Genomic DNA, 13,229 nt, shown 5'->3' on the forward strand with positions numbered 1-13,229 from the left:
TTTTTTCAGTCGCGTTTTCGTTTCCCCGCCCTGGGGGCGCCGCTCGCCGTTGCGCGCTGGGGGGCGGCGGGGCGGGGGCGCCTCCATTTTACCCCCCCCCCCATCAGCGCCACCGAGGGTCGCTGATGCTTAAACGTGTCTTTGTGGGGGGAAAAATAATCTAATACTGCGTGAAGTGTGGCCCGGAATAGGCATGACCTCACCCTTTCGCTGCTCTGTGGAACGAAGTAGATTTTTATTTATTTATTTAATCCTGTACCTAGAGATCAGTTTTCTTCGGTAATGAGATTTTTTTTTTTCCCAGCCCCACCTCCAAAATGATTTTGCAGTGGCTGCAAATGCAAAGGTTTGGGGTGGCTTTTCCATGCGCCATGGAAGGCTTGGGCACCCGCTCGTTGTGCAACTAGTCCATTGTTCGCTTGCTGGCAAGTTAAATGTTGCGTCCATTGGGGGCCGTGAAATCCCGAGGCCCCCATTCCTGGTGCGCTTGCGTAGGCAGATCTCCCGTGGAGGTCTCCGGGAGTTTGGGTCATGGAGAAAGCCGGGATTGTGAGGAATGTGAAGCCTAACATGTCCCTTCCGACTGCAAGGAGGATTCACTGGCACTGGGAGGGCTTCTGCCCTCCTCCCTCCACTGGGAGCATGAGCTGGTGTGTGCGTGTCTGTGGATATACACACGTATACGCATATGTGTATTTTAAGTATGTGCTGTTTTCTTTGTTGCATCTCAGCTTGTTACGGATCACCTCAGTTGGAAGTGCAGATATTTTGGAAGGCTTTCTGCTGACATCCATATTAGGTCCATAAGAAAACAGAAGGGAYGAGGACATTAATGGGTGGGAAGATTGGTCTCACATCATGATCAGAGCATGTGTTGGAAAACTCAACAGGTTCAGGAATAAATTTTAATGTTAACTTATTTTTATAATCAGTGTTTCTGTTATTTTGTAGCAATGTAAAGCCAGCAGTTTCACAAATTTCTGCATCTATTTTATATTTAAATCCTTTTTTTTTACTTTTAAGGACAAGGATTGTGCTATTTGAAAACCATCTTTAAACTTTTCATGACTGTTTTCCTGGCCAAAAATGCATTTAGATTTTGTTTTTAAAATGGTTTGCTGGTTGTTCAGTTGCATTTGTTTAGTTTTATGGAAACTGATACAGGACTAATACTGTAGTTCTGTGTAAAGGCCAAATAGGGAGAGGAAGGGGGGAAAAAAAAAAAAAAAAAAAGGTTAAATCTACATCTACCTTGTGTATGTTCTGTGACCGCCTTCCAGTAAGAGGCATTGGAGTCCAAGAGGATGGTGAGATTTCATCATCTTTCTCACCTGACAGTCAAGTTCTGCTCTTTTATGGGGTCTCATTTGCTGCCTAGAGCCCTGCTGGCCTAGGAAGGTGCAATGTGATCATTGCATCTTCAGCACTTAGGTCTACAACGCTTATGCCTGAGGGCCTCTTGAGTCTTGGGCCTTCTGAGAAAGCGAGAACTTAGCACAGTTCCTGTCCCTGAGATCTGATCTCCACACCATGAGGTTGGCAGTTGGAGTTATGCTGTGAAAGTGGGGATAAATTTTGCTGAATCTATCAAAATAATCATAAATCTTAGAGAATCACTTGGATTTTTACATGGTAGTACAGCTATCACTGGCCCCTTTGCCTTGTGGAGACCAGAGAATGGTCCGTGGGCTCATCTGAGGACAGCAATATTGAGCAGATGAGAAACTTCAGGCAACCTGGTGCCCCTCCTTGCCTGTCATGCAGGGCTGTGAAAGGGATGAACTCGTGTGACTGCAGCCTGCAGGCCCTGAACCCCTGAATCCTGGGGATCCCGCTGCTCAGGGTAGCGTCAAGGCCAGGGAAGGCAGCAGCAGCACGGATCAGGAGTAGGAATCTGCTTTCCATTAGCAGATTCATCCTCTATCACCTGTGCAGTAGGGATTATGCTTTAATATGGTTAAGTTTTTATAGCTTTGATGTTGCCTGTCATGAACATGACTCCTCCTCTCACTCCTATCAGAAAATCTGAGGTGAGACGAGTGGAGTGCTGAGGCTGGAGGCTGTGCAGTGCAGCCATTTCCTCGCTCCTCTCCAGTTTCTTCCTTGAACCATTACCGAACAAGAAGCAGCAGTTCCCAGCAGATGTGGTGCCAGCAAGGAGCAGGAGTTGATTAAGAGTTCTCTCGCAGCTAAATTGCAACTAATTTATCTTCAGCAGAAATGGCTGCAAGAGTCATTACTGAGGGATGGCTTTGTCTTATGGCTGCATTTCTCCAACCCCTCCATCCAAAATGTCTGCATGCAATGCCAGGATCTAAATCATAMGAAAAAATTTTTTCCTCTTTTTTCTTTTTTTTTTTCTCCCTGTGGATTTCTTGCTTTCCTTTCATATACACCCCTTCATTTCTAAGATAGCAAAGGTAATCCATTTTTCTGCTTCTTCCTGACACTTTCCATGTCATCCAGACGTCATAAAACCTTTCAGGCTGTTTGGCTTTCCTAGTATTTCCTGGCAATCCTAAAAAAATTGTTCAAAGAGTAGCATTCTACTGKAAGCTGAACTTTTATTTTTTTTCCAAGACCATAACACATTCTGAATGATTTACTGGACGAAGAAAAGCTGTGTGTCTTCATGGCATAACTGTCATATTGGTTTTTTACTAACAGTACTACTAGTACTATATGGTCAGTTAGAGTCCCRGCGTGAAGATGGCCCTCTTGCTAAACTTGCCATAGAGGTGCAGATGTACAGATCCCTGTCAGAGTTAAAATTTGAACTTTAGCCAGCTCTCAACACTAGCCAATAAAAATATGAGGATGTTTCCTCAGATGTATGCTAATGGCATAAAAGTACATAGCTTGGGATTCAGTTCAGATAAAATACACTCCCTGTTCTAGTCACYGCTGTGTTACTGTGTTCTTGCTCTTCCTCCTCATCCTCCCCTTCTCTCCTTTCTATGYGTGGTCATAATCACTGGCAGCTACAATTCCTTGCGAGGGCTCTAAACAATCTGKTGTTTCCTTGATGCACCCTCCACATTCTGTAGCACTATCTGACATAAAAGCTGTTGTGTGTTTTGGGGTGGATTGGTTGGTTGGTTTGGTTTTCCCCCCCTCACCTTTCTTATTTCACGACCTAGTTGTCTGTTGTTCTCCACATATTCACGTCATCATCAAGTTACAACAATGCATTTTGCAAGTAGGAACTTCCTTCAAGGGTAGTATTTTTCAGCTCTGAGTAACGATGTGTATTTCTCTCTTGCTTTGGATTGCCATATGCTCAGAAGTTGGGTTTCTTTACACTTCTTCCAAACTAGCATTCTCATGGGTCTTGAGCGTTACGAAATATCTTCTCTATCTTTTTTAGTGTCAGAGGATCATGGTATGGCTAAAGCATCCTATCATCTTCTAGCATTTTTCATGTTTTCCTCTTTTATCAAATATTTCARAAAGCTGCATGCTGTAGTGGAGAGATCCAAATCTGAGACGCTCCTAGATTTTAAGTGCCTTAATAAATACATTAAAAAAAAAAAACAAAAAAACAAAAAAAACAGTGCTTTGAAACAGAATTTCTCTGGTTCACTGTTGTGGTCAGTTGAGAACTTGCCTCCCTTTGACATGTGTGACCGCATACTGGAGGCTTCAGCTCCAAGGGCTTCTTTAGAGTCTTGGACAAGCCGTGTTTCCAGTAGATCAGGTTACCCCTCACTTGTGYTCTGGTCCTGGGAGGAGGGCAATATTGGTGCTGCCTGTTGACTTTATAGGATCCTTTGTTCATAACTCTAGTCTCCCTGCTAGTAGATACTAGCTAAAACCTGGAATGGTCAGAGTTTTACCATTCAAGTAGGCCCTGCAGTGCTTAAAAAGTTAAGTACATTTGCAGAGTGATTCTTACTAACTAATTTAAATATTCCCTGCAAAAGATGGGAAACTTCCAACAAGCACAAGTGCTAATCCTCGCTGCTCGTGCAGGGACTTGAGATGCTGCCATAGAGGTCCCAGATGCCAAATGAAAGTTGCTCGGAGCTGCGCACTGCCAGGTAGGAAAGAAATAGTTACAGAAGCTCTTGCCTATGGTTTGAGCACCAGTACAGATAGAAAGAGCTCTTAGAGAAAGATGGGAATATTCCCTCAGGAATATTTTTCCATATTCCTGAGGGAATTCAAACTTGGAACAACAGTCCCTAGTGGAGGGATAGGGACTCTCCAAGCTCTGGGCTGCCCTGCAGTGGAAAGGGACAGGTAGGAGTTGGATTTCAGTGTGTTACGCACTGGAATTTCCATGGGAAGAGGGAAATAAAGGATAGAGTTTTTTAATTTTTCTTACAGTATTTAATATATATATATAATATTTAAATACAAAACAGAGGCAGTCTGAGGAATGTTAACTGGAACCCCGGATTTGTTCCTTTCAGAGGAACTCCTCTTTTTCAGGTTTCGTTTTGCTGCTTCTCCTGAACCCATGCCTACAAGTGTGCTTAGATAACTAAATAACAAGGCCATAAAATGAAGGTGGCAATTAATTGATGCTTCAACAAACTAGCAGTGAGCTTTTGAGTACATTGAAATTGCTGCATCTTAAGAGCTCAATCTGGGCTAGCTTTTCCTACCTTTAGATAGGTGTGGTTAAATGTCACCCTGCCCATTGCAATGARTCAAACAAGTTGCGTATTTAAAAATACAGTTTGAGATATCTACTTTGAATATTATAACTTTACTAATTATCTTGATGGAATCAGCCTGTACCTAGTACGACTAACTTAGATGTGAATGGCCTCTGTTAATGAGATAAATCCTCCCCTGGAGCTTGCTGCACTGCAACTTGTGCACAGTTTAAGTAATGAAAGATCAGTTCTTAATCCTTGTTCCCTTTCAGAGTTTTAAGAAACTTAGTAAATATAAACAAGAGTTCCCTGGTCCTATCATATCATGCAGCTATAGGCATTTCTGCATGTRAGGGACATCTTTTCATATTCAAACAGGCCAAAAAGCAGGTGATTCAGATCTGGGCCTCTCAGTCTTACAGGTATCCGTTAGGACCTTTATGCCTGCTAGGAATCTGGGTGGTGTTATAACATGGTGAGTAAAAAAAAATAATTTCTTCAAAGGGGCTTTTTGAGACTTCACAGTTTGCAATGGCAGGGGAGACACAGTAGCCCCAGGAATCTGCTCAGACAGGGGTTCCTTCAGAAAAACTAAAGTTTGATTTCAAAGTGCTGTAAGGATGAACAGTGATGTCATCTCTGATGACCTCAAGGGTRCCTGCACAGGGCTGTGTATTTTGATGCCACTGGGCAATATGGTTATGGTACTTCCTTTGAATTATGCATAAGCCACCAGCATATTTGAAAGAAAAACTATGCTGAAAAGCAAATTGAAAACATCTTTGTGTCCCTGACTGCATGTATGCACCTTCTGTCTGGCCTCTTTCCATTTAGAAATCACTTAACAAGAATTCCATGAGAAATTGAATTTTTTTTTAAGCTCTGAAGCAGTTTCCTACCTTACAAGCTGCTATTGGGGTAGTTTATGGCACTTAACATATCTTCAAATCAGCTGCTTTTATATGAGAGGCTCTTGCCTCTCCTGCCTATCTCTTATGTTGTTCTTTCAAAGGTGGCCATGACCAGAGAGAAGGCCAAACAACAGTAATGCTAAAACACTTGTCACTAAGAATGTGGCAATAGAGTGTCTGCTGTATCTGGGGAAAAAAAGAAATGCCACAACTAGCTATACTCTGAATGGTTTGTGGCAACTGTTCCCTGCTCAGTTRTGTTTCACAGCGTGGCCTTACACTAAACTGGAGGATTTGGCAGGACGTGCAATTGGTTTCCTAGCCTGTACCTGAAAATCTTCCACTTCCCACCTTGCAAATGCAGTGCAGCACTTCCCACGTGTGGAATGGAGGGGAGCAACCACTTAGTCCTGGACACTGGACATCAGCTTGGTGTCCTGAGCTCATATATATTTCTTTTCTAGGCAGCTTCATTTTCCCTGTAAACCAGACTCATTATCTCAACATCTGCGCAGTTCACTCAAGTCTTTTATATTCTTTAAGTATCAAAAATTATTTCTTCTCATTTGTTTTCTTCATTGTAAATCCTATTACAGTTATCCATTTTTGTATGTCCCTGTTGATGATAGTATTAAAAAAAAAATCAAAATATTCTTACCGGCGTCTGTATTTGGATCTAGCCTCCTCTGCTGGATATATATTCAAACTTAGTTCTACAGCTTTTTCTCAGAAACTGAGTGTTTTGAAGTGTGTAAATAAGTGTTTGCATGTAAATATGATCATGGTTAGTTTGTATCCCAGAAGACAAATGAATCTCTATAATGTTCTCTCTTGTACTTCATTAGAAGTACAAATCAAACTGCACTGTGTAGTGTAGGGCTGAAGGTGTTAGTGTTCTAAAAATCTAATGAAATTTAGAAGAACGACACAAAGTGCCAGCTCTGAGACTGAGGAGACAAAGGCCAGTCAAAGTACATAAAAGTTTAAACGACTCCTAYGTGCTGTAGGATTCTGTGTCGATACCTTAAACATCCCTCAATTTACAAATGTTTTAGTGTTTTTTTTTTTTATTCAGACCCTTTAAATTCAAAACCTGAGTTTTCCTTTTTGTTGTTTGTTTGTTTTCTCTTGGTTCTAAAATACTCAAAAATAATAATTTAAATACTGACTTGCAAGGCGAGATATTTATCATGGTAGTGTAAGGTAGTAAAATAAATTATGTTAAAAAATTAACATACTTTTTCTGGATTATTGAATATTTTGCTGTATCTTAGCACATAGAGATCCATACAATTAAAACAGCCGTTTTAGTTAGGGAAAGCAACAGAGCCTAGGCCCAGTATCACCTTTCCCAGGTCAGTCTCTGGGCACTGCAGCCACCTAAGCTTTAATGCAGCATGTTTTCTCCTTAGTAGTTAAATCAGGGGCTTGGGGCCGGGTGCATCACCACACCTGGACTAGACTAGCCTATAATCATAAATTTCTACCTCTCTGCTCTCTGCACCTCTTCTACAGTTTTTCTTTTTGCCTTATCCTGTATAGAGTGATGGATTAATCTATGCCTCTAGTTTCTCTTACCTTTTTGATTAATAAATTAGGTCCTTTGGCCAGCACAGCTAGATTTTTTTGCAAGCCCAAACCAAGAGAAAGATGTTTTTTTTCCCCCTTTTGCTGACACTACGTAATTATGAGATTAAGTGCATCTGACTCAGAAATTATTCATGTGTTATAAACCAATTTTTGCAAAAGTCTATCCCTAAATGAAGCCTGTCTGCTAACTTGAGGTTTAATTTACCATCATGTTTCAGGGTAACTCTCATGACAGAAGAATGAGTAGTGATTCTTTTTATTTTTATTATGTTTTGTACTTCAGAATACAAAATATTATAAAGTTTATTTTTTTAAGTCCACGGTATTTTTGCCTGTATGACAGTGTTAGCACCTGGCCAGTATCCATGTAGAGAAACCAAGAAGTGTCTTTGTTTCTATATAGCTATGTAGGATGGTGAGGATGTGTTATAAATGTCCCAAAGAGTGAGGAAGTTTAAAGACTGCTGTGGTAAAGCCTTGAATTAGATGTTTCTCAAACCTCCCTTACAAAATGACCATTTTCCATAAAATGGATATGGGAGAGCATCCGAAATGCCGCGCGCTGAAGCTGCTCCCTGCTGCTGGGATCCCGCTGGGATCCTGCAGCGACTGCCAGGGACCGCCAAACACAGCGGGACGGGGTCAGGGTGGCCACTCACGTTGCCCTTTCCCTACCCACATAAATTAGCTGCTTCTCTTCGGATCTTTGTTGCTCTTGAAAAGGAATTCGTGGTGGAATATGAGGCGTTAAAGTGGAAAATAAAGTAAGTTTTGAGTCAGAAGATGTAAGGCTACCTGGAATGAGTGCAAAACCAAGCTGGAGATCTCTCAGAAGCTAACCATGAAGCCAACCATAAAACCCCATATGAGCAGTTCTTTTAAATCTGCAAATAATTCCAATTAAAATATAACTAAATTAAAGTGGGAGAGAAATGGATGCTTAGAAGCAGTTACTACCTAAGACTGAAGCAAAAGCACTGTTGTTAAAGGGATTTAGAATAAGCTCACTTGAGGTAAGGCCTCTCAGTCACTATTCACTCCAGTAATATAAAACAGCCAGGGAGCTGCCCGGGAAGCAGTAAGGCAGGGTCTTAAACAAGGCTGGAGGTGTTAAAAGCAGGAAGCACTAGACTGCACGCTATTTATAAGCATGTTTCTAGTTATGCTATAAACTTTGCTATTGAAGTTAAGTGCTTGTGCTGAGTGCTAGGCAAATGCTGTGAGGTCCTGAGCCAGTCTCAATGGCTGATGTTCTCATCTGCTGGGATTTCTTACTTCAGGAAGCTTTATATTCAGCACTGCCTCGTTAGTACCCCCAAAAAGGGGAAAATAATCATTCAACATACTGATAGAAATTGTAAATACAGGAGARTATTAACAAATTTTAGCTGAGCCTACAACTTCAGAGAGGAGAGGAAGCAAACTGGGAGAGTGAGGGGAAGGAAGAGCATCRAATAATTCATAGTTGGGATTACATATTTCATGTAAGCTGTCCCGTTCATAATAGAATTAATAAAGCATCGTGCWGGGATTCTTAGCAGATCACCTAGATGGTCACTAGAAAAGAAAATGAATTTAATAAATAGACATTTTTCAAGTGATAGAGCATTAATAAGTCAGACATTCGGGGATTTTTCTTTGGTCTTCTTRATTTTGCAATTTAAATGAATTGGTTTTTTCTTTCTTCCTTTACTACATAGGAAACTCCTTAATCCTAAACATTAGTTTATGAAATGAATTGCTGCAGAAGGTAACTTTGTGCTTTGGTCAGGATCTCTAGCATAATATCTTTAGGGAATGTGCCGTATGGAATTGGAGGATAAAGCAGAAACTCATAAATCATGGATAGGGGGGTTGTGCTTAGTTTTGCTTTATTTTTAACCCTCCCAATTGTTAACATAATTTCTGAATCTAATAAAATTTAAGGCAACATATCTGTTTTCAGACAGAAGAGTCTCAGCTTGACTAAGTTCTGTCTTTCTGTCACTACTGTCCCTGAAGGAGTAACTACTCCCACTATTTCAAATAGGTTTCTGGTGCYTTTACCCCATCTCCTGCCATTGGAGATGGCCTAACAATATAACATTTAGCATGTGATAGTGTTTTACTGCTCTGAGTCCATATTAAATTGCATGTACAGTTTTATTATTTTTTCAGACTCTTTAACAGATGTTTTATTAGTTAGACTACTCAGTTCTACTCAATTCAAAGCAGAACTATGTGAGGGCAGAGGGCGATGGTAGCAACCTCTTGTGGGAAATGGCACAAGTCTCTGCAGTGGATTCCTTTGCAATTTGTAGACAATTTTTTATTTTCCTTCTCTCTGGGTTTTTAAAGTATCTGCCCAGGTTTTCAGCTTGGTGCTCAGAGCAGCTCCCTGAGAAAGGAGGGGGCAGCGGGAGGCGGGAATGTCGGAGCAGGGAGAGGGGCAGCCGATCCTGCATCCTGCGCCTCRTCGCTGGCAGGGGCGCCGCATGCCGGAGCCGTGGCCTTGTGCGCGGTGCCTGCGGAAACGGGGAGCAGAACGGGCGCCCCACGGGGCCACGAGCCCCACGGGACAAAGCAGTGTCAAATGCGCGACCAAGGGCCCACGGGTAATGCCCTGTCCTGTTTTAATAGGGTCACTTGCGACTCCGTGTTAAAACTTCAGATTTTTTTTCTGCGAAAGGAATTTTTTGTGTTTCCCTTCTGAATGTTAAGGAGACAGTTTCATAACAGGGCTTTACTGGTCATTTCTGTTTGGATATTTTCACAAGGACAGCAGTCATTCATTTGATGCTAGAAACTCCACATGGTCCTATTAAGAGTTTTTCATTTCATCAGGATGTTGTATCTCCCCATTAAAAATAAATAAATAAGTAAGCTTTAGAGTCTAAAGGATGATGTTCTTACKTTAGTAGTCTTTGAGTGGGACAAGAAATAGGAGATTAAAAAAATGCTTGCAGTATTATCCTTTTTTGCTTTTTTTTGTATTCCCTATGTAAATTAGAAATTGTAATTGTAAATTAGAAATTCTTACAGCAGAAAATAATTAAATGATCTGATTAAATAGTATGTTATGGGGGGGGGGAAACACATGTAAGATACAAACAGATAAAAAATGTTTTTCCCTCATTGAGAAAAGGCTTGAGGAATATAAATTTACCCAGTCACTATTTCAATGTATGATACAGTAGGGACTTCAAGTAGGCTTTGTACCTATTGCATCTCAGTYGTGAATGCACTGACATGACCAAGTTAGCAGATCATGCCAAAGTTAGGAGACATTAAGTACCTTTTAAAAATAGCTGAAGTTATTACAGAGGCCTTCCACACCAGTAGTGCAGTATGCAGTCTAAACATTTAAATGTATTTGTTAGTACCATTATCTGTTTTAAAACAGGCAGCCGATGCTACCGGGTGAAGTGAAATTCACCAGGAATCAGTTTCTGTGTGGATCAAATCATTATCCTGTTAAGATCACTTCTGTATTTGTCTAATTTCTACCATAATGTGGGATTCTACTAGTGTCGTATTTGTCAATATTTACCTCATTTTAATCCAAACTGAAGTTTACTGACATTATTTAAAATAATATTTATCTATAATAACAACAACAAAAAAAGCTGAGATGCAAATTTTAGAAGGAGCATCATTAGCAAATGTAAGATGACAGGAGTATGCTTACAGAATCTGTAATTGCTTTATACAGAACAAAAATGTAAATCTAGTAGTATCTTCCRCATGTAAGTATTTTAAGTGTTAACAAATCAGTGACATGCTTGCTTTTAACATGTTCTTACCGTTGTCTACTACAGTTTTAAGTAGTTACAAGAAAGAACAGCCCAAGAAAATGAATGGGTGTAAGGAGTCAAATAGACTAAATAGACTCCGTTTCTGACCCCAGCTTGACAGTGGATTTTGGTGGTGTTTTTTTTTAACTTTTGGTGAGGGAGAAAGAAAATAAATGGCCCTTCCAATGAGGCCAGAGAGTAGAATGGTATCAAATGTTCTGTTAATGCAATTTACTGTTGTAGAGAGGTATTTCCTCATATGAACAGGGTTTCTTTAGATCAATAGAAAACTAATGTATTCAATACCAGCTTTTATTATTATACTTAACACTCTAATTTGAGATAAACTTCTAATACAGTAATTCAAAAATAAACACTGGAAGCTGATTTTTATAGATATTAGAATAATATATAATTCCTAATTCATATATATAATTCCTAAAATGCGCAATATCTGAATTCCATACAGCATCAGAAATGGCATGCAGAATTTAACATGTAGCCCTTTATACAGAGCTATGCTGTGATTAGAACCTGACACTATTACAGGCTTGTTTACAAGAGTGAACAACTTACACTGAAAGAATATGCCACAAGCCTTCCTTTAGCTAGGAGAAACTTCAATACATGAAATAAATATTCAAATTTGTAAAACCTATTTGAAGTTTCTGTGCGGATTTTAATAAACCAGATAAACAGCATAACATGCTCTGTATTCTGTATGTTTGAAATATAGTATAAACATATTTATCCTTTTTAAGGGAAAAGTAATATTGCCTTTGAACAACTGAATATATACTTACTGGTCTCTGAGAGCTGGAAAACAAGATGCTTCTGTTTATTATTCAAAACAGGATACCAATTCTAGGTAATGCCTAGTGTCATTATCTACTGCACTACGTGTAAATGTTAAAAATGGCCAAAAAAAAAAAAAAAAAAGTCTGAATATCCTATGGGATATCCATTTAGGATGAATATCCTGAAAATAATAATAATTWAAAAAAGTCTGTTTATAATCCTGCCTCTGGAAAGCTTTATACTTTCTCCTATTATCACCTTAACTGAACAAAAATGAGTGCTCATTTTGCGTTGTTAGGGATTCTGTGTTTTTCAAATATCGCACTTCTCTTTTTAGTATCACATGCTAATAAACAACTCCAAAATAGATGGGAGTAATGTACTAGAGGGAAACATTAGGAACTGCCGAGCCGAAGAGCTCAGAGCCACAACTTTATTGATGCAGAGAGTCCCATTCGTATCCAATGTTACGGCGCATTTGCCTGTTCCGCGCTTGTCTCGGGCCTGCATTGAGGTTACAAGTACAAAGGTCAATTAAGGATAACCTCAAGCCTGAATATCCTCGCTTTACATTTCAGAATGTTTCTTTACACTGGCTTTCTATTATGTATTGCTCTTTTTCTTTCATCAATGGAAGCACCRAATTGCATTTAATTGCCTGCTTTTCTGCTTAGGTATTTCATTTTTCAGTTAGTGCTTTAGGTCAAGCCCGAACTATAACGGAGTACTGACATATTTTTGTTGTTGCCTTTCTTGCCTGCTAGCTGGATAAACCCAATTACTATTTCTGCAAAACATTATTGACGCTTCATATACCATTGAGCCTTTTATACTTTATGAATACTATTTTCAGCTAGCAAATGCATAAGCTTTCAAATTGGCATAAAAGGCAATATGCAGTTTCCACATTTGGTTCTACTGTAACGAGTGAAATATGGGTGAATACAGCGGCGCTCTTTAGTTTATGCAGAACCTCCACATTACGTGTGTGTGTGTATATGTGTGTGTGTGTGTGTGTGTGTATATGTGTGTGTGTGTGTATATCTATTCTTCATGGCCAGGCGTGCACAGAGTGCTGCGCTGGGGTGTCCGGGCGGCCGGGGCCGGTGCTGATGGCGCCGCGCGGGGCCCCGCGAGCTGCGGCGCCGGCAGCGGCTCCTGGCGCGGGGGAACCTCCGAGCCAGGGGAGCAGCGCAGGAAGCGGCTTTAGGGGCTGCCGCTGCGCGCTTGTGCACTGGAATTGAACAAGCCCGGGCTCTCGAAAGCCGCCGCTGACGCCGTGTCCTGTTTCCTAAAGTTGTGTTTCCCGGGGTACTGCGCGATAGAGAAAAAAACAAGTTGTGTTTAGTGTTATGTAAAGCGCGCAATGCAACAGCCGTTGCGCTAGCAGCGGCGGTGCCCGAGCGCAGCCCGACGCCGCTGGCTGCGGGAGCCTCTCTACGCAGTAAGTGCCGCGCAGGGCCAGGCCGGCGTCGCGGGTCCCCGCGCAGCCCGAGCGCCCGCGGCGGGCGCGCGGCGCCCCGAGGTCACAATGGCCGCGGGCGGGCGCCCCG

General features: G+C 41.1%; 1 protein-coding gene across 2 annotated transcripts in view; it reads left to right on the top strand.

The window, feature by feature from the left end:
* The window catches only part of EPC1 (enhancer of polycomb homolog 1), a 60,701-nt gene that overhangs the window by 1,674 nt on the left and 45,798 nt on the right, over positions 1–13,229 (top strand). The window lies entirely within an intron of this gene.

This window comes from Nothoprocta perdicaria, unplaced genomic scaffold (genome assembly GCF_003342845.1).
Source record: "Nothoprocta perdicaria isolate Ctin4 unplaced genomic scaffold, notPer1 scaffold_57, whole genome shotgun sequence".
NCBI lineage: Eukaryota > Metazoa > Chordata > Aves > Tinamiformes > Tinamidae > Nothoprocta > Nothoprocta perdicaria.